The sequence below is a fragment of the Terrapene carolina genome, unplaced genomic scaffold, assembly GCF_002925995.2.
Source record: "Terrapene carolina triunguis isolate 2854851 unplaced genomic scaffold, T_m_triunguis-2.0 Scaffold172, whole genome shotgun sequence".
In the NCBI taxonomy this organism is placed as follows: domain Eukaryota; kingdom Metazoa; phylum Chordata; order Testudines; family Emydidae; genus Terrapene; species Terrapene triunguis.
The window spans coordinates 842,710-869,207 of NW_020664523.1; the positions used below are offsets into that span (position 1 = coordinate 842,710).

Below are 26,498 nucleotides of genomic sequence, written 5' to 3' on the forward strand. Positions count from 1 at the left end.
TTTGTCTTGACTCCTAAAACGATCCTGTGTAAGTTTGTGGGACAACAATTTGCAAGCCCTAAAAGAGAGTTACAAGCAATGAACGTGGGGGCAATCATTCAAAGCTCCCCCAGGCTCACTAGAGAATGGTCTTGTGGTTAGAGCAGGAGGCTGGTGGCCAGGACTCCTAGATTCAATGCCCAGCCCTGCCTCCAACTACTTGTGTGACCTTAAACAAGCCTCTTGTGCCCAGTTTGTTAACGTTTGCAATGTAGGCAGAGCTCCTCAGAGGGAGGATGCTAGAGAAGCACAAAGGACTGTGGCTATGATAAACACTTGTTCATTTCAGACCAGCTGGCTCAAGGGACTGCAGGAGGAGGCCACATCTGGGTCTGTCCTCCTGGATGCCTCTTGCAGCACAGACCATGTACCCCAAGGTAGATAAGGTTCTATTTTCTGGGCTCAGGCCCTGTGGAGATTTGCAAGGCTAGGGGATTCTTCAGCTGATTTCTTAGTAACACATCTCTCTGTCTCAGCCCGTTGTGTTCACTGATCTCCGTGTGTAATGGGATGTCTACACTTTTTGCGTGGCAGGGGGCAATATGAAGACCATTTGGATGGGAGAGAAAGAACAGTGTGTGCACACATCTCACACCGAGAGCCAGAGCCCAGGCGGATCATAATGGACTTTTTTAAAGATGTTAAAATGCTGTAAAAGCTCCTTCTCCCACCCAGAGGCCCCTGTAGCTACAGCAGTGAGCTAGACTGTTAAAGATTTCTGTTATGCTTAACAAAGGAGCATGGGCAGCTGATGGTATCAGCAGAAGCAGATAGGCAGTGCACAAGTACAAGGTGTGTGGCTAATGAGAAAGTAACCTAGAAGCCGGGGAGAAATCACAAGTCACCAGCATTTTAGTAAGTCACGGTTGCATGAGGCAAAGTATTCCAGTGACGTGGGTGTGGATGGGTGCTGACCATAGGGCTGTGCGTGCAGTGTCATTGCTGTTGCAGACATGTGTGCCTGCAAACTCTGGGGTGAGTTTCTTATCAATGCATGTGCCTTTGGAGACGCAGTGTAGGGATACTGCACAATCGGTCACACAGGCCAGCCACAGAGGAACATACACAAGCGTAAACTCCAAAACCAATCTCTGCGCATCAGAGACAAGGCAGCCCAATAAAATGAAGACATCGGTACAGGACAGAGTTCTCTGCTCAGCTCCCTACCCCCAACCACCAGACAGAACTCCACCCAGCACCTTCAGTACTACAGGGGTAGCTCCCACAGGCACTCACAGTTTTGCAGCAGCATCCACATCTGCACTGCTCCCCTGTGTGCCCAGTAGGCAATGGGCACCTTACAGCTGCTTTGGGCAGCTTCCAACTTGCTCCTTCTCAGTTGACTGTTTTCCCCACCCCATGGCTGTTGGAAGGCAACCTATAGAGGGTGAGATTTGGTCCTGACCACACCCCCTCCTTTCACTGAAAGCCATGCCCACTTTTTCTCCAGTGCACTTGAAAAGCAAGCAAGCTCCATGCTGCCCCTGACAGGAATACAAGGCAGCATCTTTCTGGATGTAACTGACACTGCTTTCAAAAGGTCTGGGTGTAAGACATGCCTAGTACCCTTGGCAGCAGACTGGGGAGTCAGGACTCCCTGCTCTTCTGTAAATCTCCTGGAGGGATCAATCCCTGGGAGATGGAGATATCATCCCTCCCTAGCTTCTGCGATTCCTCCTTAGGAAAAGCGAGTGGGGTCCCATTGGTCCTGTTAACTTCCTTAAAACACCTGGAGTTTTTAAGATCCTTTCCCCCCAAGTAGTTTATGTGTGAGAGAACAAAACCAAACCCACACACAGGAAGGAGCTGATCATATTTGCTGAGCAGCTTCCCTGGCCAGCCAGTAAGACAGAGCAAAGGGGTGTCTCCTGCTTGGATGCATGGCAGATCTAGTCCAAGGGCAGCCTGGTGGCTGGGGGAAGGTGCTGAGAGTGCATGCGGTTGGTACAGAAGGGACACACGAAGTGGTAATGAGCATGTGGCTAATACTCATGCAAGGAGAGCTCACGTTAAGCAAATCTTAATAATCCCTAGCTCTCATGTGGCACTTCCATCAGTAAAGCTCAGAGCACTTTGCAAAGGAGGTCAGGATTGGGGAAACTGAGGCACAGCCAGGGGAAATGACTTGCCCGTGGTTACCCAGCAGGCCAGTGGCAGAGCCAGGCGTAGAACCCAGGTCACCTGAGTCCAGTGCTCTACCCACTAGACCACACTGTCTCCAACACAAGTCCCTTTGTGCACAATAAATGTACATGCACCTAACAGCACCCCAGGCACAGCCTGCTCCATACAGTGCCCTGCTCTTGCTGTAACCCTTTGGATTCTCCAGCCACATCCAACAGCAGCACCCCCTCCCCATTAGCACTGGCACCCACAGCTGGGCCTAGCTGGGGGTTAGGACTCAGCCTGGGCTGCCAGCACAACGTTACCAGAATAATGCTATTGTTCCAACCCCAGCGGCCTGGCTATGCCTGACAGTCTGTCGAAGGGGGGAGCTCCAGGCCAAATGCCAGCAGGGCTTCAAGCCAGCAGCATGATGAGATAACTTGCCACAGGGATTGGAAATCACCTTTCCCTGTGAAGTCTGTGTAGGGCCAATGCAACATGAGTAAAGAGGATCTCGGTCCAGTTCTTCGTCTCCTAACCATCACCTGGTTTGCGGTCAGCGCCAGAGAGGCCCAGGGTGGGACAGATTGCAGAGAGCGCTCTCTCCTTCTCGCCCCACAGAGGGTCCCTCCAGGTTGAGGGGAGTCATGTGAGAAAGGCAGTGAGAGGAGACTGGCCCTGCTCACACCTTGGGCTGGACCTGCGCCGTGAACGCACTAAGGCTGCACATCTCCTGGACTAGTAAAATAGTCGCTGCAGGCTGAGGGAGAGAGCCCGGCAAGATACTGCTAGAGAAGGGGGATGCAGATCAGGACTCCTGGGTTTATTCGCAGTTCTGCTGTGATTCACCACATAACTTTCAGCAATTTACTTGGATCTCTTTGGGTCTTGATCTATCCATCTGGAAACCAGAGCTACTAATATGAAGCTACTTCCCAAGGGGGCGCAGGTTAAATCAATGTTAGCAGAGCAAGGTGCTGCACAGCATACGTGCAGACTGCTGTTAGAGACTATCCTGAGCTCACAGCCTGTAACCAAACACCCGCAGGCCACGCAATGTGATGAGCCCAGAGTGCCCGCTACAATGTCAGAGTCTGCAGCCAGATCCGCTGCTGAATTCCACAGCCAGCCAAAACAAACCCCCAGATCCAGACCCCCCAACCCTGGGAGACCAGCTGGTCATGCAGTGTGGGCTGGGCCTGGTCTCCCTACACCACGTTGGTTAGGGGGTGATTATTCACCGAACTACACATACCAGTACAATCCCTAGTGTGGGCCCAGTGCCTCACCCAGTAGAGCTAACTCCCCTTCCCTTAGGGGAACAGCAATACCAGTATAAGCACCTTTATACCAGTCTAACTGCATCCACGCCAGGGGTTGGACACGTTAGCTATACCCGTAGGGTTAAGGCAGTACAGTTGGTGTAGACAAGGCCTCATTATTATTCTCAGAGAAATGCCTGGCTGTCATCTCCAGCTGGGTATTGTGTTGCACGTAGGCCACACCTACCACTGGCATGCTAGCACACAGGAGTTCAATGGCCTTCAAAACCCAGGCAGGATCCTCGCCCCAGCGTCAGACCTGAAGTGAGTCTGAGCTCCTGTTTACTGGCAGAGCTCTTTGGGCTCTGCACAGCACTTTTCATCCCAAACCACAATCTTTGTCGGGGAAGGGGGGGATCGAAGGGGGGGGGAAATCGAGGGCCTGATCCTTGGGGGGATTAGGGAGAGCTGCAGGTACCGACTGTAACTGACATGGGCGTGCAGCACTTCTGGGACTCTGCTTGAAAACTTCTGACCTGTGCTACTTGCAGGGCGTGGCCCCTGCACGACCCTGGCAGGGACCTGCGGTGGGTACGGGAGGCATCCCGATTCTCAGTCAGCCCCAGCTGGCACATGCCAGCAGAGGTTTCCCTGAAAGCACGAGGCATCACCAGCCACTGAACTGGCACTGGCTCAGGGCTCTGTTTGTTCGCCTGCCCTGGTTTCTATAAATACTTCTCTCTTCCAGATCGTGACTTCGATCTGCTGTCTGAACACGGGGGCGGTGAGTACACACCGCCTCACCACATCCCTCGGGGAGGGAGTGTTTACCTGCCTGCGCCTGCACAGCAGTTTTCACTCCTCACACACATCTCCCCCTCCTCCTGTCAGTGCAGACGCCAGGCCAGCAGAGACAGGCCACGATGCTTGCAGGACGTGTGCTGCTCTTGCTCCAGCACTGTGAGGTGTGCGCTCCACAGGGAGACCAGCACAACCCCGCAAGGTTCAGGATGTTTCCCCTTTCACCCCGCTGGGCCCCTTCAAAGACCTCTCCTGCTTGGCTTAGAGAGGAGCCCTACAGCCATTCCCGCTTTCTTCCCTTCCCCCACACACCAGCACTGCATGGCAGGGCAGAGGGAGACTGTGTACTGAGATCAGGGCAGGGGCCTGAATCAGAGGGAGTTCCAGGGGGTACATGTGATTGAATCACTCCTGCCTATGGTATGTCTACACGACAGCACCTATGCTGGCACAGCTACCTCAGCGCAGCCCTTGAGTGCAGATGCAGGCCATCCAACAGAAGGGGCTTTTCGGTCGGTGTAGGAACCCCTCCCCCCACCAGCGGCATTAGACCTCCCTGACCTCGTCGATGTAGCTGCGTCTACACTGAGGGATAGGTCAGCACAACTAAGTCAGGTGGGGGCTGGGTTTTCATACCCCAACCAACATAGCTATGCTGGTACAACTTGCAAGTGTAGACCCAGGCTAAGGGTCTGATCCTGCCATTGTCTCCAGCGGCAGCGGGGGCAGGCGCTAAGAATGACCTTCCTTACCAGCATCCTCATTCCTGCACATCGACCCTTCAGCCCACTACCCCGCAAACTGCCTGAGTTCCTGCCATCACTATGGGTAACATAAGAATAACAAGCACTTCATTTCCAGCTTTCATCCTACCGGATCCCAAAGCACTATATGCCATCATCCTTTGGAATGCAGCAGGCAGTGTCAGGAGGTGAAGAGGAACACAGTATCCAATTGAAGCTGCAGGGAGGACTCTAGGGACTCAGAATGCCATTGTCAAACCAGGTGTGACATTATTGACATATATTATGACCGTATAGATCATTGGTGCAACCACTGTTATATATTTGCAGCAAATATTGTACAAAGGTTGTTGTGTGAGGTGTCTATGAAAAGGTTATGATTTGCTGGTTATGATTATGCTATCTGTATGTGTGTACCATTTTTGTAGCTGAAGTTATGAATATTGGCTATGTACTTGTATCTCAATGTGTTTGATTCTAAATAGCATTAGTGAAGCATTTAGTCAGCTTCTTGAGAAAGGAAGTTGCAAATTAAGTGCCCAATCAAGAAACATTTAACTAACAATGGACCTTGGGAGACTCCAATCCACATAAGAAGTCTTCCTGGGAACGTTCAAGATAGCATGTAAGCAATGGCTGCTGCCTGCAAACTGAGTTATGTATGGACATGAGACTTGCCCATGTAACTCCAGACTCCATCTTGCTGATTTTCCACAGTAAGAACAAAAGGGGTCCTTCCACAGGCAGAGAATATAAAAGGCCCTGAAATCCCTCCATTTTGTCTTCAATCCTGCTTCTGATCTCTGGAGGAATTTTGCTACAAACTGAAGCTCTGAACAAAGGACTGAATGACCCATCCAAGCTGTGGATGTATTCCAGAGACTTGATTTGAGCCTGCAGTTTATTCCATCACTGCTACAAACCTGAACCAAGAACTTTGCTATTACTGTATGTAATGGATTCTATTTAACCAATTCTAGCTCTCATCTATATCTTTTTCCTTTTATGAATAAACCTTTCGATTTTAGATTCTAAAGGATTGGCAACAGCGTGATTTGTGGGTAAAATCTAATTTGTATATTGACCTGGGTCTGGGGCTTGGTCCTTTGGGATCAGGAGAACCTTTTTTCTTTTACTGGGGTGTTGGTTTTCATAACCATTCATCCCCATAACAAGCAGCACTGGTGGTGATACTGGGAAATTGGAGTGTCTAAGGGAATTGCTTGTATGACTTATGGTTAGCCAGTGGGGTAAAACCAAAGTCCTCTCTGTTTGGCCGGTTTGGCGTGCCTTAGAAGTGGAGAAACTCCAGCCTTGGGCTGTAACTGCCCTGCTCTAAGCAATTTATCCTGAATTGATACTCTCAGAAGTGTCCCACCAAGGGCAGCATCGTTACACCAGGTTCTGGCCAGTCCCACACTCCTCGACTCGAGAAAGGGCACTGGGGATCTCTAGGGATCACAAGCAGTCGGAGCATCAGGTTTAGTTCTGATCTGAAAGGCAACACCTCAGTCAGTACATGCCAGGCAAGAGCTCAATGGGAGAAGAGCCAGCAGCTGACTATGCCCCCCATCCTGCCCTCTCCTAGCACACCGGTACCTCTCCTGGGTTCCCTGGATAAACACGTCCCCTGATGGGATAAGGAGACCTGCTGGGTAGTCTCTCTATCTTTCCCCACCCACGCTTTGTCTGTGTGACTGTGATAGGGTGACCAGATAGCAAGTGTGAAAAATCGGGAGAGGGGGTGGGGGGTAATAGGTGCCTATATAAGAAAAAGACCCAAAAATCGGGACTGTCCCTATAAAATCAGGACATCTGGTCACCCTAGATTGTGAGCTCTTTGGGCAAGGACTGTCTTCCTAGGTGGAGAGGGCCTGAGCTCTGCTGGGACCTCTAGGTACTGCGAAAGAGTAGCAGCAGGAACCTGGTTTTAATCAAGCCCTGCCACTTTAATCATTCCTCTGACCCAGCCAAGTGAGTGGATGATTTAGGCCTGATTAGCAGATCTGAAAACACTGGCCCATGCTCTGTTCATCTGCTGCTAATAGCACTGGAACGCAGAACCCATTGATTTGAAAAAAGGCAACTTATTATTTATTGTTCAGTACTCACTGTCCCAGCGAGAGACACCTGCAAAGCACAACACCCCTTGGAGCTAAGATCAAAGTGTAGTGTCTGTTCTTATCAGTTTAATATCTGATTTTTTAATTTGAGGATTGTATATTAAATTGATTTTTGAAACAGGGAGATGGAATAGGAGCTTGCTCTGTCCACCCCATGCATTGGTATTGCAGTGTCTCCAAGAACGGTAAAATCTCGCCGCGGGCACTCTGCACCGCAGACCTGGGATCACCCAATGCATCAGGCCAGGAGGACAGCAAGGAGGAGCAAAAGGCAAGAGCCATGCTGGGAGAAAAGCAGAAGACACAGGCAGAGACTGGCCTGCTTTATGTAAGGGGACTGTTGCCCCTTACTAACATTCAGTGGGGGTGTTTTGGTTGGCTAGCTCCCAGCACTAAAAGGGGAGGGCTCGATGGGAAATCAGGACCCTGAGACTGACAGTCCCCAGGAACAATGGCGAGAGGCCAATGCTCCAGGTCAGCCTGATTGACAGGGCGGGCAGGCTAATCAGCATGACAGGAGGCCAGGGTGGGTCCCGTCCTCCGTGTGAGTTGGAATTGCCTGGGTCAGACAGAGTGGGGCCGAGCTAAGGAGAAAGCAGGGGCCCAAGCTGAGCTGGAGAGCAGAACCGTGCCAGATCCAGAGGGGCCAGAGGCACAGCCCAGGGAGAGCAGATCCTGTGCTGGGAGCAGAGACGCAGCCACAGAGCCAGAGATGCAGCGCAGGGAGAGCAGATCCTGTGCTGGGAGCAGAGACGCAGCCACAGACGCAGCCCAGGGAGAGCAGATCCTGTGCTGGGAGCAGAGCTGCAGCCACAGAGCCAGGTGTGGTGAGCAAGTGGGGCCAGCCAAGGGGGGACCTTGGGCAAAGGGCCCAGCACAGAAAGACACCCCTAGCCAAGGGCCCTTGCAGGCCAGACCGGGAGGGGGACCGTAACCTGACGGGGGGCTAACGCTGGGAAGAAGGGTCCCACCACTCAAAGCCTGGAGGTGTGTGGCCACCACCATTGCAAGTGTCCAACCCGCAGCATCCCTGCAGCACAGCCAGGGCCTGAGAAGGAAACCTGGGACCTACAAGGAACAGACTGTGAAGTGCCCTGATGTCCAGAGACACTGTTTGTGATGTTCCCTGCCACAGAGCGGGGTGATGTGTTTTCCTTTAACCTTTCCCATTTTTCCTTATTCTTTTCTTTAGATTAATTGTTAATTAAACAACTTGTATTTGCTTTAAATTGTATGGAATAATCAGTGGGTCAGGGAAGTGCCCAGTGCAGAGAGGGTACCCCGGAGTGGGGACACCCTAGCCCCTGTCCTAGGTGACCACATCAGGGTTGGGGGTCGAGCCCCCCAGGAATCCTGGGCCCAGCCTTGTTGGGGTTACGAGGACTCTGCCAGGCAGGAGAGTGGAAGGGGAGCCCTCAAGGGCAGGGAGGCCTCTGGGTAAAGGGAGTGGGAGTGAGGACTCAGATCCTTTCGCTAGCCCACTTCACCGGGGTAGTGCAGAAGCCAGGAAAGTTCCCCACAATAGCGGGACCATTCCCCCGCTTACATTTACCCTGGGAGAAGGGGAGGGGGCAAACAGAGACCCAGACTCAGTGGAAAGCAGAGGCCCACTGGTGGGAATCTGCAGATCTCTGCTGACTTCAGTGGGATGGCCCTGATTTACCCCAGCTGAGAATGAGGCTCCATGTATGAAGGGACAATAATGGGGCCCCAAGATAGACCCTAAAATGTTCAAACAGCAGCTACGGGTTTGGGGGGTTGTGATTATTAGGCCTGTTTATTATATTATGGCAGAGCCTAAGGGTCAGTCAAGAGTGGGGCCCCAGCATGCTAGGCGCTGCGGATCCAAACAGCCCAGGCAGACCCAGGCTGGGGGAGGGGAGAACACCCCAGCCAAGTGACCCGTGCCGGAGGGTTTGGGTGTATTTAGGCAGGAGGGGAGCAGCTCCATGGGAAGAGAAGGAGAGAGGAGCACAGGACCAGGCAGGTGTGCAGTGAAGCTGAGGTGAAGAGACTGTGGGAGAAGGAGGGGGAACTTGGACATCAGAGTTGCCACTGTAGCTTTGCTGCTCCTGAAGCCCAGCCAGCCTTCTGCCCCTCCCCCCTCAGCACCCTGTAGACCAGGTCTGGCTCTCCTTTCACTCCCAGCACTTTCCCCTGAGCTGACCCGACACTTTTCCAGAGTGACCCGGTTCACCCCCCGAGGAGGAGCAGGCTCAATAGCCATGAGGAGTCACCTTTCCAAGCTTCTCTTTTGTGCTCCACAGCGCGCATGTGAGAGCCCTCCAGTTCTCAGCCAGCAATAAAGTAGGACAGCGCGTGAACATCAGAACGAAACTATCTGGTGGCCGATCGCAAGCCACCACCTTCGAGTCATTCATAACAGTCAGTCAACAACACAGAGGTGTGATATGATCAGAGGGAAATAGCTAAAAATAGCCTTGGGCGCTCGGCCTTTCAGCACGGCACTGCCTAGCCTAGCCTCGTGTGGCTGTACTCGGGGGGGGTGGGGGGTAGCCAGGCCCAGGGCTCTGCAGGATGGGCTCCCAGCCAAACCATGGGGTTAGCACTAGGTATTTGCCACCGAGCCCCTTCCTAGGGCTGCTATCCCCTGCCCAGGCTGCAATGGGGGCAGATTTCATGAGCTAAACAGGACCTTGCTGGGTCAGAACTCTCCCAGTCCCCAGGAGTGGGCCCAGGTGTTTGCAGGCCTTGTGGCGGGTGATTTCCACGTACCCCAGCATGGTGCAGCCGTCTCTTGGATGAGATGTCAAAGCAAGGGCCTGGCTAACACAAATGCCAGCATTCTGGGGGGTGGAGGGGTCAAATTTGCCGATTCGTTAATGGAAACATTTCACAGAGCCCTGCCTGGCTTCCAGCAACACCCGCCCAGCTCTTTGGCAGCCCGCTCGCAGGCAGCCCTTGCTGCGGGTTCATAGCAGCTTGGGGCCCAGGCTCACAGGATCTGCAGCCCCAGGGCAGCGCACCAGCTGGACGGCCCTGGGCCAGGGCTCCGTTCCACATCTGAACAAAAGCACAGGGCAATATAGCGACATCCTCTGTGAGATGGAACAATGTCCCCTGCCTGAGCCTCACTCCCATTCTGTCCCCACCCCCACCCCCAGAAGAGGGCTGTCCTGAGGGCGTAGCACCAAACATAGCCTCTTAGCTTCCTCTTCCTTCTTTCTGAATGGCCTTGGCACACTGGTCTGTAGCGCCACTCTTTACTCCTGGCCTCCACCCCCCTCAGGTCCAGCCACGCAACCTGGGCAAAGATGCCTTTCTGACTGGCACTCGCTTTGGGAAGTGGATGTGGGGTCCTGGAACAACGTAATAGCATCAGTATCACATCCCAAATGCAGGCAGTTATCAGTGTGGACTCCTAGCACAAACCTGTGGCAGCCACCACAGAGCCAGGAAGAAAAATTGCCAATTGTCATTTGTGGGAGCACCCAGCAGCCCCTTTGCGCTGGGCACTGCACATTCACATCAGGACAGACAGCCCCTGCTTGGAAGAGCTTACAATTTAAACAGACAGAGCGGGGAGAAAGGAAGAATTACCATCTTCATTTTATAGACGGGAACTCAGAGAAGGAAGGGTGAGTCCTCTAGAGAGGGAGGTAGTTCAGTGGTCAGGGAACTAGCATGGGACTTGAGAGACTGGCATTCAATTCCCTGCTCTGCCCTCAGACTCCCTGGATGACAGGTACAAATCATGTGGGCTCTCTGTGCCTCAATTTCCCCTCTGTGAAATCGCAATAATAGCACTGCCCTCCCTCAGAGGGGTGGGTGGAGGATACAAACATTCAAGATTATGAGGCACACAGCTATCACAGTAAAGTAGGGTCATGTAAGTGGCATAGAGAGATTAAATGACTTGCCCAAGGTCATGAAGGAAGTCTGTGGTAGAGCTGATTACTGAAACTGCTGAGTACCAGCCAGGACCTTCACCGCAAACCCATCCTCCTCTGCATGCCAAGTCGAGTTTTTCCACAGAAGTATGCTTTTTCTTGTTGATCCTTCAAGGGGATTTTGCCTTCCTTAGCCACACACTTATTTTGTTGACAGCACTAATCTCAGTGTGACTCACCTTCTGAATTGTGATATTAGTTAATCAATATAACTTCAGAAAGATCTGTGTCCCTCTTCCAGTCAAGAGATCCTCTGCATTTTCTAATTCCTTACTGTCAACTGACAGTCGAAATATTAGTTGTATTTAAGTTATAATTCAGTTCTACTCTTCCCTCATTAATTGTGCATATAAAGATATATCAATACAACGCCATCCCTCTCTCCTTCCCCAACCCCCCAAAAAATCCCAGGGAATCAGTCAACAAAAAACATCATTAGGAAGTGGTTCAGGCTGCAAATGTCAATCATTGGAGTCTACGATCACCCAGGAAATTGATTACAATCAAGGGATGCAGCCATACAATCTTCCTTTACTTTTTCTATGTAAGTTACACCTCCCCACGCAGCTGTGCCTAGATCCCTTTGTAGAATCTGACCCAAAACTCATCACAATCAAGAGAGAGACTCCCAGCGACTTCAGTGAACTTTGGATCAGCCCAATGATCTGCATAAATACATGTAAATAGAAGTACAACAGATTACCAGCAGATTGCAGTATGAGCTATGGAGTATCCTGTCATCAGGTCAGCTCTCACCTTCACTTCATCAGCAATGCCAGCCTCAGACACCCACTTCTCTACAAGCCATTTGCGCTCTCCCCTCACTGCCCCTGACACATGGTGGGAGCTTCCCTCTAGACTCGTAATGCCTCCACCTTGGCCTCCTCCAGGTCACTTTCAGAACTCAGCTCTGCACACAGACATCTGCCCCCAGATGGCTGCGAGGCAGGTGCCAGATCTGAGCTCTGCTCCTGACTGGGTAAGAAGTGAGCCCTGGCCAATCCCCAGCCCAACCCACTTGTGTGCCTCAGCCACCTGGTCTGTCCCATCTGCTAGACAGCAAGCTCTTTGGAGCAGGGGTAGCCATTTACTTTCTATTTACCCAGCACCATGGGCCCCCTAGGCACTGCTGCAACATACTTGTAAACATACATGAGAGGTCTGCTTCCAGTGCACTCCAGCCCGAACCCAGAGCACATGACTGTTAATTGAACAGTACAGCTCAGTGCATCAACCAGCAAGGTCTGCTTTGCATAAATGTAACACACCCATCGCAACTTCCACTCGGTTACACTGATGTAAATCCAGAGTCATCCTGTTGAAACCATTGGAGTTACTCCAGCTTTACATCAAGGTTATGAAGGTGAGAATCCACCTCCTTTATTCAACACATTCTAGAAGGGCCAAAAGACAAGATTTTCCCTTTTTACCATAAAAGAAACATCTTACTACTCAATCAACATAGCAGAAGACACACAAGGCTGTAGCATGTGCCAACGGAGCCCGGGAGTAAACTGCTTTTGAAATCTTTAGTTCTAATTAAACAAATGGAGAGTTATTTCTAGTGTATGTCTCCAGCACTACCCTACTCTTTCAGGAGACAGGAAGGGGAAGAGTTTAGAGTGGGTGGAGATCGTTAGTTGCATAGGGAGTGAGTAAGTGAAGCAGTGATATATGGTGTGTGAATGAAGCAGCTGCAACCTCTTACTGATCGTTTTCACACACTCAGATTTCGGAGTTTTTTTGAGGGAGGAATTATGGCAAAAGCATAGAGAATCCATTATCTGGGCTTCAAGGGGACCCAGGCATTTACAATCAGAGCTATTTCCAAACAATGTTTTTTTAAACTGGTCTAAGGAAATAAGTTTTCCTACAATGCAGAATTAGCTTGTGGAACTCACATCCACAAGATGTAATTGAGCTCAAGAGCTTAGAATGGGTTCAAAAGAGGCTTGGATAATTATAGGGATACCAAAAGCATCCAGAGTTAGAGCAATAAGGATTTAAAAAACTAGTGCTTTGGAAGGACATAATCCCCCAGTCTCTAGTGGAAGTTCTCCCATAACTGCCTCCTGCAAGGCGTTTTGCATCTTCCTCTGCAACAGCTGAACCTGGCCACTAGCCACCAAAGACAAGACGCTGGACAAGCTGGCTCATTGTTCTGATCTAGCCATGTGTTTTATACACCCAGCAACACAGGTCTACGCGGATGCATGCATACAGTGCTGGTGAACTGCCCAGCTATTTACAGCCAGAGAGAGAGCAGTGCTTGCATAATGGAAAATGTGAGTGGAGAGAGGGCAGCGCGTTTGCAAACCTCACACACATCCGGCTGGTAGAAACGGGGCTATCTTTATCCCCCACACACAAGCCTACAAACCCTGAGTAACCAGAAAGCTAGACTGGAAGGAGCACGACGGACTGACTTCCCCCAAATAGCCACGGAGATGAGAGCTTTCTCTGGAGACAGCACCCAAAGGCGGATGGATGGGTGACCCCCACAGGCCAACTGTGATAAATAAAGTGGGGGGGTAGCTCCCTTTGATGGACACCCAGCCAGCCAATTAGTTGTAAAATTCCTTTTGGTAGCTGTTCTTTACTTGCTTTACCTGTAAAGGGTTAAAAAGTCCCCCAGGTAAAGAAAAAAAAGTGGGCACCTGACCAAAATAGCCCATGGGAAGGTAGAACTTTTTAAAATTGGGAAAAAAACTTTGCCGTTGTCTGTTCTCTGGGCTGGAGGGACAGAGCAGCCATGCTATAAGCAGCTAAGCCAAGTATGATTATAAATCATCAGATCATGCCTAGAACTACTTATCTGAACTCCAAATGTGTACGTAGATCAGAATGTTTAGCTAGATGCGATTAGGGTTATTTCTTTTATTTCTTATTGGCTTGTGGACTCCTCTGTGCTAACCCCACATGCTTTTGTTTGCTTGTAACCTTTAAGCCAGGGGTGGGCAAACTTTTTGGCCTGAGGGCCACATCAGGGTTCCGAAACTGTGTGGAGGGCCGGGTAAGGAAGGCTGTGCCTCCCCAAACAGCCTGCCCCCTATCTGCCCCCTCCCACTTTCCGCCCCCTGACTGCCCCCCCCTCAGAACTCCCGACCCATCCATCCCCTCCCCCAGCTCCTTATCCCCTGACCGCCCCCCCTGGGACCTCACCTCCTATCCAACCCCCCCCTGCTCCCTGTCCCCTGACTGCCCTGACCCCTATCCACAACCCCGCCCCCTGACAGGCCCCCTGGGACTCCCACGCCTATCCAACCACCCCCTACTCCCTGTCCCCTGACTGCCCCCCGGGACTCCCTGCCCCTTATCCAAACCCCCCCCCCCCCCTGCTCCCTTACCATGCCGCTCAGAGCACCAGGACTGGCAGCCGTGCCGCCCGGCTGGAGCCAGCCACACAGGCAGGCGGCTCTCGCAGCCCCGCTGCCCAGAACGCTGGCGGCACAGCAAGTTGAGGCTGCGGGGGAGGGAGGACAGCAGGGGAGGGGCTGGGGGCTAGCCTCCCTGGCCAGGAGCTCAAGGGCCGGATGTGGCTCCCGGGCTGTAGTTTGCCCACTTCTGCTTTAAAGCTGAACCCCCAAGAAAGCTATTTTGGGTGCTTGATTTTTGGAATTGCTCTTTTAAAATCTAGCAAACGCCTAAGTTCCAGATGTATTTTCTTTCTTTTAAACATGCCAGACAGTGTTCCTTCAGAGTAGGTGACCAAGTCATGGTCCTAAAAGCGCTCCAGGCCAATAAGATGGAAGCGTCGTGGGAGGGGCCATTTATGGTCCAAGAGCACCTGGAAGCTGTTAATTACCTCATAGTGTTCCCAAACCCTATCCTAAAACCTAAAATATACCATGTTAATTCTCTAAATCCCTTTTATTCCTGAGAAATCAAGGTTCTCCAATTTACAGCCCAGGAGAGAGATGACGCTGAATGGCCTGAAGGAGTCTACTATGACAAAAAAAGCAACGGTGGCGTGGAAGAGGTGAGCCTTTCCATGACCCTTGGGCATAAGCAGCGACAGCAAATCCAGAAGCTGTGCACCAGCTTCGCACCAATGTTTTCAGCCACCCCAGGACAGACAGAACAGGCGTACCACTCCATTGACACAGGTGATGCTCGCCCAATTAGAATGGCTCCTCAAGCCAAAACTGCAATAGAAAGGGAGATCAAGGACATGTTACAGAAGGGTGTAATCCGCCCCTCTGAGAGTGCATGGGCCTCTCCAGTGGTTCTGGTTACCAAATCAGATGGGGAAATCCACTTTTGTGTGGACTATCGTAAGCTAAATGCTGTAACTCACCCACAAAACTATCCAATGCCACGCACAGATGAGCTATTGGAGAAACTGGGATGTGCCCAGTTCATCTCCACCTTAGACTTAACTAAGGGGTACTGGCAAGTGCCGCTAGATGACCCAGCCAAGGTAAGGTCAGTCTTCATCACCCAGGTAGGGTTGTATTAATTTAATGTGCTCCCTTTCAAACTGCAAAATGCACCCACCACCTTCCAGAGGTTGGTAGATAACCTTCTGGCTGGATTTGGGAAATTTGCAGTCACCTACCTCGACGATGTGGCTATATTCTCAGATTCATGGGCAGAACACCTGGAACACCTCCAAGCTGTCGTCCAGCGCATAAGGGAGGCAGGATTAACTGTTAAGGCCCAAAAGTGTCAAATAGGCCTAAACAGGGTAACGTACCTTGGACACCAGGTGGGTCAAGGTACTATCAACCCCCTAAAGGCTAAGGTAAATGCTATCCAAAATCGGCCTGTCCCTACGTCAAAGAAGCAGGTCCAATCCTTCTTGGGCTTGGCCGGGTATTACCAACGATTTGTACCAAAGTACAGCCAAATTGCCACCCCACTGACAAACCTAACCAGGAAAAAACAACCAAATGCAGTTCAGTGGACTGAAAAGTGTCAAAAAGCCTTTAACCAGCTTTAACCAGCCTTTAACCAGCGGCCCTTACATCTGACCCTGTATTGAGGGCCCCGGACTTCAACCAGCCATTTGTCGTAACCACAGATGCGTCCGAGCGTGGTGTGGGAGCAGTTTTAATGTAGCAAGGACCAAATCAACAATTCCATCCTGTTGTGTTTCTCAGCAAAAAACTTTCTGAGAGGGAAAGCCACTGGTCAGTCTCAGAAAAACAATGTTACGCTATTGTGTATGCTCTGGAGAACTACACCTATACATTTGGGGACGGCGGTTCCACCTGCAGACTGACCATGCTGCACTGAAGTGGCTTCACACAGTCAAAGAGACTAACAAAAAACTTCTTCGGTGGAGTTTAGCTCTACAAGACTTTGATTTTAAAATACAACACTCTAACAAAGTGTCTGATGCACTCTCCCAGGAAGGTTTCCCAGAATCAGCCAGGTAAAAATGTCCCTGTATTCTACGTCATTGTAGTCCTTGAAATGTAAAAAATACTGTTTAGTTCTTCATGTAATTATTAGTAAAATTAGAGACATGTATCTTATTAACTCTGTTTCCTAAACCTCCAGGAAGAAATCCCAGCCAGTGTGGACCCAACCTGAACCAGGCTGGCCAGCACCATCTGTGATTTGGGGAGGCGTGTGATAAATAAAGTGGAGGGATAGCTCCCTTTGATGGACACCCAGCCAGCCAGTTAGCAGTAAAATCCCTCTTGGTAGCTGTTCTTTACTTGCTTACCTGTAAAGGATTAAAAAGTCCCCCAGGTAAAGAAAAAAAAGTGGGCACCTGACCAAAAGAGCCAATGGGAAGGTAGAACTTTTTAAAATTGAGAAAGATACTTTTCTTTTTGGCTTGTGGACTCCTCTGTGCTAACCCCAGATGCTACTGTTTGCTTGTAACCTTTAAGCTGACCCCCCCAAGAAAACTATTTTGGGTGCTTGATTTTGGGAATTGCTCTTTTAAAATCTAGCAAAAGCCTAAGTTCCAGATGTATTCTCTTTCTTTTTGCTTTTAATAAAATTTACCTTTTTTAAGAATAGGGTCAGATTTTTGGTGTCCTAAGAGGTTTGTGCATTTTGTTTAATTAGCTGGTAGCCATAGCTAATTTCCTTTGTTTTCTTTCTCAGCTCTTTCCTGGAGTGGGGGAGTGAAAGGGCTTGAGGGTACCCCACAGGGAGGAATTCCCAAGTGCTCCTTCCTGGGTCCAAGGGGTTTTTTTGCATTTGGGTGGTGGCAGTGTTTACCAAGCCAAGGTCAGAGAGAAGCTGGAACCTTGGGAGTTTAATATAAGCCTGGAGTGGCCAGTATTAATTTTTAAAATTCATGCGGGCCCCACTTCTGCACTCGGAGTGACAGAGTTGGGATTCAGCCTTGACACCAACTGATCCCAAGGGCCCAGCTGGGTTTTACTTCCAGTTGGGAGGTGATGAAGGGAACAGAACGGCCCTGACATTCGAGTCGGAGTTGGTCTGACTGGGCTTGTGCTGGGTGAGCTGACGAGGAGCTGGGAGGGTACAGGACAGCGTGCCCCGTTGCCAAGCTGCTAGCTCAGCCACCAGGTTGCAATGACTCCCACTATTGAGTCATAGCGGGCATGGAAATCTGGTGCCTGTCCACCCTCTCCACAGCTCGCCAGGCACCGGCTAGTGCAGACCCTCACTGCCTGGAGCAGTCTCAGACACCACCAACCCCAGGCTGGATTTTATGCCCATCTGAAAAGCATTCAGAGTACACTACCGTGCCATGCTGCTGTCATGCTGCAACCCCTCCCCTCCCACCCCACCCTTGGGGATAAAGGCGCTAAAGGAGTTTACGGGTATCTCACATGACACATCTCGGGGTGTCTGCACTAGAAATGCGTGCAGCTGCACTGCTGTTAAGTAGACACTGACTGCAGCCAGTGGAAGGGTTCTCCCAGCAGCGTGGCCAAGGCAGTAGCGAGGTTGGCAGAAGAATTCTTGTGCTGACCTAAAATATGGAGATATACCTATTTCATAGACCTGGAAGGGACCCTGAAAGGTCATTGAGTCCAGCCCCCTGCCTTCACTAGCAGGACCAAGTACTGATTTTGCCCCAGCTCCCTAAGTGGCCCCCTCAAGAATTGAACTCACCACCCTGGGTTTAGCAGGCCAATGCTCAAACCACTGAGCTATCCCTCCTCGCTAGCAGTGTTTATACCATGGCTTCAGTGGGCTTAACTACATCACACAGGGTGTGATATTTTTCACAGCCCTAAACGCTGTAGATACCCTGTGCTGGCTTTGTAATGTACACCAGGCCTCAGTGTCTTCTTCCATACAGCCTGCTCTGCATGGAGCCCCGCCCCCATCCCACCCCCCAAATCTCTGTTTAAAATTCAACCCTTTCCTGTTGCCACTCCTAATGAAAATCCACAGCAGTGCTCTGCGGCAGTACCCCACAGCGTGCACTCCAGGGAGCTGGCAGACTCGGGAGTGTTGTGGCCGAAGCACATGACTCTCATGCCCCAGCCCCCAAAGCACCTGTGAAGACGTGCACGGCAGCTCATCTCTCCTCAATCAAGTCATGTTTCACCCAGGGCCGGCTCCAGGGTTTTGGCCGCCCCAAGCAGCCAAACAAAAAAAACAAAAAAAGCCACGATCACGATCTGCGGCGGCAATTTGGCAGGAGGTCCTTTGCTCCGAGCAGGAGTGAGGGACCGTCCGCCGAATTGCCGCCGAACAGCTGGACGTGCCGCCCCTCTCCGAAGTGGCCGCCCCAAGCACCTGCTTGGTAAGCTGGTGCCTGGAGCCGGCCCTGGTTTCATCCTAGAATCAGACCATAATCACTTCAGCAGGGAGGAGAAGTGGTTCCATTGTTCTGTGCAAATAACACACCCAGTGAGCGCAGCCCTGTCGCCTTTGGCAAAGTATTACACACAGGTCAGGATTTTTACTCATTTGCTGTTATTTCCACTGCAGTAGCATCTCGAGGCTGCAGCTGAGAGCAGCGCACCGTTGTACAGACACCCCTGCCCGGAAGAGCTGTTGATTTAAATCGACAAGACAGATGAAGGGCTGGGATTTCCCCAAGGACCCAGTGCAGAGAACGGAATCCAGGCCTCCTGACTCCCAGTCCAATACTCTAACCACTAGACAATGCTGCCTTCACTGAAGCAGGGTGTTATTGCAATTGTTTAGCAACTTATTTCAGCAAACAAATTTTGGCCTGTGGTTTGCTGGGAGCATCCACTAGTCTGCTGTGGGCTCTGCGTGTTTGATCACACCTTGCTTCTATTCCCTGCCTGGGCGCCCTGGAAGCTTTATTCCTGGGGGAGACATGTTTCCTGTTTGCAAACGACCCACGACCATCTGCAATTGTCCAATAAATCTGCTGTGCAAACGATAAAGGGAGCTTTAACCAATGGCCAGGACTGAGAGCCGATGTGGGAGCAGTGACTGCAATACTTCTGCTTTCATCAAACGCTGATTAGCACAGACCTCCCAGGGACTTTCACTTGGAGGGCACATCCACGCTTCAAGCTGGAGGTAGAAGTTCCAGCAAAAGGAGACATGCCTATGCTGGCACTGATCCAGCTAGTGCACTACAGATAGCAGTAGCTGTGCTGGCACAAGCGGCCCGGAGTCCATGCCTATGGTTTTGACAGGATCCTATTCAGAGTGGCTAGCCCCATTTTTAGCTCAATCAAAGCAAGAGTGATTGTCAGTTAACTTGAGGTATTAACTCCATCGACCCGCTACCATCTCCTGGAGGTGCATTAACTACATCCCTGGAAAACATATACAGTGTTGAAGCTGTGCCACTGGAGTGTAGACATCCCCTTAGGATCAGCTTAGGGCAAAACCACAGACACTTGTACCTTGGAACATCGTGTGAGGAATGTCCACACTAGCCTTTAAAAACATGTGAATCACTCGAGTTCACTGATTGCTCTAGTGTAGACAAGTCCCAGCGCACAGGAGCCAGTTCCCCCAGATGTCTGGGATAAAAGAGATCCTAGCAAGGTGAATGCTCCCTGCTGCCTCCCTGCAGCCTGTGAGACGTGGCAGGCAGGGCTCTGCTGCCAGGTGGAGAAACCAGAATAAGAGCGTTTATTCCTTTCCTTTCAGGCAATGACTCTTCCGTTTTCAGGTCACCAAAACCCCAGCCCCCCACCCACACCTCCTGGGCTGGTGCACGGAGAGTAGGCTCCCTGCATTGTTGAGGCTGCCAGATGCTGTACAGCAGGAAGTCTCCACTTGTGGGTAGCAGCACCTCAGCCGTGCTGTGGGGCCAAGGAACTGAAGCAACAAGGCTCCACCCTCCCAGCCTGGCTCTGCGAGATGTTCTCCCCTCTCCATTTCTCACTATCGCATCGGTGGAGGTACTAGTGTAGACAGCCCCCCTGCAGGTTAACTCCTGTGAAGAGGGGTCTACTCGGTACGATGGTCAAAACTCCAGCACTGGGTGCACTAGCGCCCCCCACTGAATTCAGCTCTGACACTAAGCCACTGGTGTGCCGAGGCCACTGCTTGTCACCTGTTCAGAATCATCCGCTCTGCCTATTTCCACATGTCAGTTCTTCTCTATGCAGACTGTGAGCTCCTTGAATGGACTCTGTCTTCTTGCTGTGTGTGTATAGTCACCCAGCATGCTGGGGCTTTGGTCCCTGCCTGGGACCCTGAATCAGGGCCCCGTCACACTAGGCTCTGTACACACGGACAGCAAGAAGACAGCCCCTGCCCCACGGCAAATACTAACAAAGGCTCTGGGTAAGCTACAGTGGTCCCAGAGGCAGGCAGCCATGGAAAAGAGGGGAGCAGCAGCACCGTAGACCATCCCTGCAGCCCACCAGGGAAGCAAGCAGAACTGCAGAAATGGGGGGTGAAGGCTGGGCAGCAGCCCTCCGTGGAGGAAGCGCCAGCTGTGGTGAAAGCCCTGCCGGAAATGGCTGTGGGGTTAGCTAGGCAGGAATGGAGGCAGCTGATAAGAGCTGGGGAAGAGCTGATACCGTTTGCAAACCAGTCCAGAGCTAAAGGAAGGAGAAGAGAAATTCCCCACACGCCAGCTAGTGCGGGGTGCAGGCAACAGCATGTCCAGGACCCCTGCATTTCACAGGTCAAAGAACTCAGAGGTGGGGATGGGCCAGGTTCTCCCAGTGAATGCGCCACCGTGCAGCATGGGCAAGGCTGGTTCAGAAGGGCAAGAGAGGAAGCATTACCCAGCAGTTAGGGCACCAGCCTGGGCCTTGGGCTCCACCCCAGACTGCCTGGATGACCTAGGGCAAGTCCTTCAGTCTCTTGGAGTGTCAGCTGCCCCGGCTGTCAGTTAAGATAATTGCTCTGCCCTGCCCCCAGGGTGTGGGGGGATGAACTCAGCTACTACAGTGATGGGGCCACAGAAGTGCCCCACAGCAGCCCAGGGAGCACTGTATCTGGCAAGATGCCTGCGCACGGAGCCAGGCTGGCAGTCAGAGCCTGCTACGCTCTGTTCCCAGGTTTGATACCAATTGGCCTCTGTGACTGGGGCCAATAGTTCCACAGGCACAGGTCGGAGTTTTCTTATTTAAAACGGGAGAATTATTGCAGGCCAGGTCCTGGGGCCAGGACTGACTTTCTACTCAGGTGAAGCAGAAGCTGGGCAAGGCCTGCAGGATTCAGCCCTCTCTCCTCTCCTACCTCTCTGGGGCGTTGCTGGAATGGCTGGCAGCGCGCTGACGACAGCGAGCACTAGGACTGCGGAGCAGCCTCCCGAGCCAAGGAGATGAACAGAACTGAGCAAACCCTGCTCAGATCACCCTGTGGCTGTTGCTGCTGACCAGAACAAGCCCAGCATCGCCCTGAGGCGCTCTCCCTGCCCCGCTGTGGCAAAGCATTCTCTTCCCTAGATGCAGGCTGTAGTTAGCTGCCCTGGTGCTAGGGGGCGTGGACAGCTGCCACTGGAGAGGCAGTCACTAGATACTTGGAGACTGGGTTGATACAAATGTACCTGAATGAGCCCTCCGAGGGAGGAGGAGGAAAAGGGGCATGCAGAATCTCCCAGCCCGGGTAGATCAGCCTCATTCCACTAACACCAACAGCCCAGCTCTTACCCTGCACTTGTCCTCGGCAGATCTCAAAGCATATCACAGTCTTCAGTGTGTTTCTCCTCGTAACGGCCCTGGGAGTTAGGGCAGTGCTGCCACCCCCTGTCAGTGTGCCACCCTGACCACCGCGCCCCCTGGTGTCAGTGCATAGCATAGCAGGCTCAGCTTGCCCCTGCTGTGATCTGCTTCTCCTTGCACCCTGGCGCTCCAGCCAGGTCACATGCAGTGCCATCGCTCCCATGGTGACCCAACAGTCCAACGAACAACAGCCCATCCCCCTCCCACTGGGCCTTCACCCAGCTCCAGGCTCACTCGTCCTTACCACCAAGGCTTACACTCCACCTTCCCCAGTGGGCTGGCAGGGGAAACCAGGCTCGCTCTCCCCCCAGTAGTTCCTGTCCAGGACCTGCCTATAGAGACTCCTGGATGCCTCCCTGGACCGCATCCTACCTTGTCCTGTCTTGGGCCTTTCCCACACTCCTTTTTCCAGGCTCAGGGCATCAGCATCTCTCTGCCTCTTCTCCAAGCTCACTGCAAAGCTTTGCAGCACTTTCTGCCCCTTGCTGGTCCTGCTGCAGGAGGAGAGCACTCTGCTCCCCTGGCAGGGCAGACCCTGAGCCAGCAGCAGCCTCCTGCTCCATGCAGCTGGCCACCCTTCTCCAGCTTTCCTGCCCACCTTCCTTGGGCTCTCTGCCTTCTTTCAGGGAGGCTCTGCCTGCCAGCAGTCCAGCTTACCACTCCTGGCAATAGCCAGGCTGCTCCTGCTGAGTGAGAGCCAGAGATCTGCTCTCCGTCCTGGCCAGCCACCACCTGAGCCCCACTCTTCTTCCCACTTAACACCTACTGCAGGTGTACTGGCAGGGCCGGCTCCAGGGTTTTTGCCGCCCCAAGTGGCAGGGGAAAAAAAAAAAAAAAAAAAAAGCTGTGATCGCGATCAGCGGCAGCTCAGCCACACCGCTTTCTTCTTCGGCAGCAATTCGATGGCAGGTCCTTCTCTCTGAGAGGGGAATGAGGGACCCGCCGCCGAATTGCCGCCGAAGAGTCCAACGTGCCGCCCCTTCCCCTTGGCCGCCCCAAGCACCTGCTTGCTAAGCTGGTGCCTGGAGCCGGCCCTGTGTAGTGGGGCAGGGCTCTCATTAACCCTTTTGGCCCATGTGGACCTGGCACGCCCCGTCACAGCCCATTACAAGTGGGAAACTGAGGCCCAGGGAGGCTATGTGACTTGCCCAGGGTCACACAGGAAGTCTGTGGCAGAGCAGGGAATACGGGATGTGGCTGATTGAGAAGAGAGTGATATAGATTTTGCACCAGCTGTGGATCTGGCCCATTGACATCAACAGTGCACCGCTGATTGGCCAGTTGAGGAGCTGCGCTATTTTCTATAACACAGGGACACTGTATCTGCTGGGGACCAGGGTCTCCCTTTAGAGGGTTCCAGCAATGCTCCCATTGAAACCAGCTCCCCTTTAGCGTGGTTGATTGCTGTATTGCTGCTGAATGCAGAGACCCCTGATGCAATTTCTTACTGGAATGGAGATAATCCTTCATTTGAGGTTTGCGCAGTGGGACCCCTGCCCTGCCCACACTGTGCTTACAGACGCTCAGGCTTTCTTGCCATTATGCACTTATTCATTGGCCACTCTTATTACACTTGTTCTTGAAATGGCGCTTTCACTGCAAGCCCTTCATTTGCAGAGCCTCTCAACTTTCTTATACAATTACCTTCCAGGTTGGAGCTTTGGGGATGTGGGAATGTTCTTTGTTTGACAGATTTTAGTTATTTTTCACAGTACACTTTCATTGTGCAGTTATTGTTCAGTGGTGAGATGGTGACATCAGAAGCACTTTGGCCAATCTGTATGCAGCTGCCTTTAGCTTAGTTGCAATATACAGTCCTACTGGTGAAGTGACATTCAAGGGTTTACATACCACCCACTGGGATGACCTCCCATGTGTGAGGTCTAGTCCCTTGGTGATACCATATATTCTATGAAGGAACTAGATCTCAAAAACAATTTTTTTTTCACCTGAAATTCCAAAACCACCCACTTTTCCCCATAAAATCAGAGGAGTAAGAGGGGAACAGACCTACTCTCACCGTCCTGGCAGGGTTGTTCCATATAGGTCACTGTTTAGGCCCTCCCATGACCCATAACTATCCCCTCTTCCACCCAGGACCCCCAATACCGCCTTTTGTTTTCTGCCAAGAGTCCATATCCAGGATTCTGGGATATGGCTCGGCTCCCCGTTAGGGAGGGCTGGGATCTGGATTTGACAGCGGGTGGGCAGCTCGTGGCTCACTAAGGGTATGTCTACACTACGAAATTAGGTCGAATTTATAGAAGCCAGTTTTATAGAAATCGGTTGTATACAGCCGATTGTGTGTGTCCCCACATAAAATGCTCTAAGTGCATTAAGTCGGTGGACCACGTCCACAGTACCGAGGCTAGCGTCGACTTCCGGAGCGTTGCACTGTGGGTAGCTATCCCACAGTTCCCGCAGTCTCCGCCGCCCATTGGAATTCTGGGTTGAGATCCCAATGCCTGAATGATGCAAAACAGTGTCACGGGAGGTTCTGGGTACATGTCGTCAGGCACCTCCCCCTCCATCAGAGCAACAACAGACAATCGATTCGCGCCTTTTTACCTGGGTTACCTGTGAAGACAACATACCACGCCAAGCATGGAGCCCACTCAGCTCAGCTCACCATCACCATATGTCCTCTGGGTGCCGGCAGACGTGGTACTGCATTGCTACACAGCAGCAGCTAATTGCCTTTTGGCAGTAGACGGTGCAGTATGACTGGTAGCCTTCATCGGCGATCTGGGGGCTGGCAGACGTGGGGCTGGCAGACGTGGGGCTGCATTGCACACAGCAGCAGCCCCTTGCCTTTTGGTAGAAGATGGTATATTAAGACTGGTATCCATCATCGTCGTACTGCAGTTCGATCAGATGATGGCTGAAACTCCGTATGTCCCCCAGTCATATTCTGCTGCCTTCCCAATGATGATGGCGGCTATCAGTCGTAGTACGCTATTTTCTGTCAAGAGCCCAGTATTTTCTGCCAAGCACCCAGAAGATGCCGAGGGCTATCAGTCATGCTGCACTGTCGGCTGCCAGCTTAAGATGTAAAAAATAGATTTGTTCTGTATTCATTTGCTTCCCACTCCCTCCGTGAAATCAACGGCCTGCTAAAGGCAGGGTTTTGAGTTCAATCTTTGGGGGGGGCCATTCTGTGTGACAGTTGTTTGTGTTTCTCCCTGATGCACAGCCACCATTGTTGATTTTAATTCCCTGTACCTGTACGCCATGTTGTCACTCGCCCCTCCCTCCCTCTCTCCCTCCGTCAGATACTAGTTTCGCGCCTTTTTTCAGACCAGACGCCATAGCACTGGGATCATGGAGCCCGCTCAGATCACCGTGGCAATTATGAGCACTATGAACACCATGCGCATTGTCCTGGAGTATATGCAGAGCCAGGACATGCCAAAGCAAAACCAGGACCAGCCGATGAGGCGATTGCAGCGCGGCGACGAGAGTGATGAGGAAATTGACATGGACATAGACCTCTCACAAGGCACAGGCCCCAGCAATGTGCAAATCATGGTGTTACTGGGGCAGGTTCATGCCGTGGAACGCCGATTCTGGGCCCGGGAAACAAGCACAGACTGGTGGGACCGCATCGTGTTGCAGGTGTGGGACGATTCCCAGTGGCTGCAAAACTTTCGCATGCGTAAGGGCACTTTCTTGGAACTTTGTGACTTGCTTTCCCCTGCCCTGAAGCGCCAGAATACCAGGATGAGAGCAGCCCTCACAGTTGAGAAGCGAGTGGCGATAGCCCTGTGGAAGCTTGCAACGCCAGACAGCTACCGGTCAGTCGGGAATCAATTTGGAGTGGGCAAATCTACTGTGGGGGCTGCTGTGATCCAAGTTGCCAGGGCAATCAAAGACCTGGTGATATCAAGGGTAGTGACTCTGGGAAACGTGCAGGCCATAGTGGATGGCTTTGCTGCAATGGGATTCCCAAACTGTGGTGGAGCGATAGACGGAACCCATATCCCTATCTTGTCACCGGAGCACCAAGCCACCGAGTACATAAACTGCAAGGGGTACTTTTCAATGCTGCTGCAAGCCCTGGTGGATCACAAGGGACGTTTCACCAACATCAACGTGGGATGGCCGGGAAAGGTACATGATGCTCGCGTCTTCAGGCACTCTGGTCTGTTTCGAAAGCTGGAGGAAGGGACTTTCTTCCCGGACCAGAAAATAACCGTTGGGGATGTTGAAATGCCTATCGTGATCCTTGGGGACCCAGCCTACCCCTTAATGCTATGGCTCATGAAGCCGTACACAGGCAGCCTGGACAGTAGTCAGGACCTGTTCAACTACAGTCTGAGCAAATGCCGAATGGTGGTGGAATGTGCATTTGGATGTTTAAAAGCGCGCTGGCGCAGCTTACTGACTTGCTCAGACCTCAGCGAAAAGAATATCCCCATTGTTATTGCTGCTTGCTGTGCGCTCCACAATATCTGAG

At 51.9% G+C, this 26,498-nt stretch overlaps 1 protein-coding gene and 1 pseudogene across 1 annotated transcript in view; one reads left to right on the plus strand and one right to left on the minus strand.

Moving 5' to 3' along the window:
- LOC112105963 (diacylglycerol kinase eta) overlaps positions 1-26,498 on the minus strand; it is a 188,217-nt gene that overhangs the window by 131,997 nt on the left and 29,722 nt on the right. The window lies entirely within an intron of this gene.
- On the plus strand, positions 7,093-7,270 carry LOC112106269 (annotated as a pseudogene).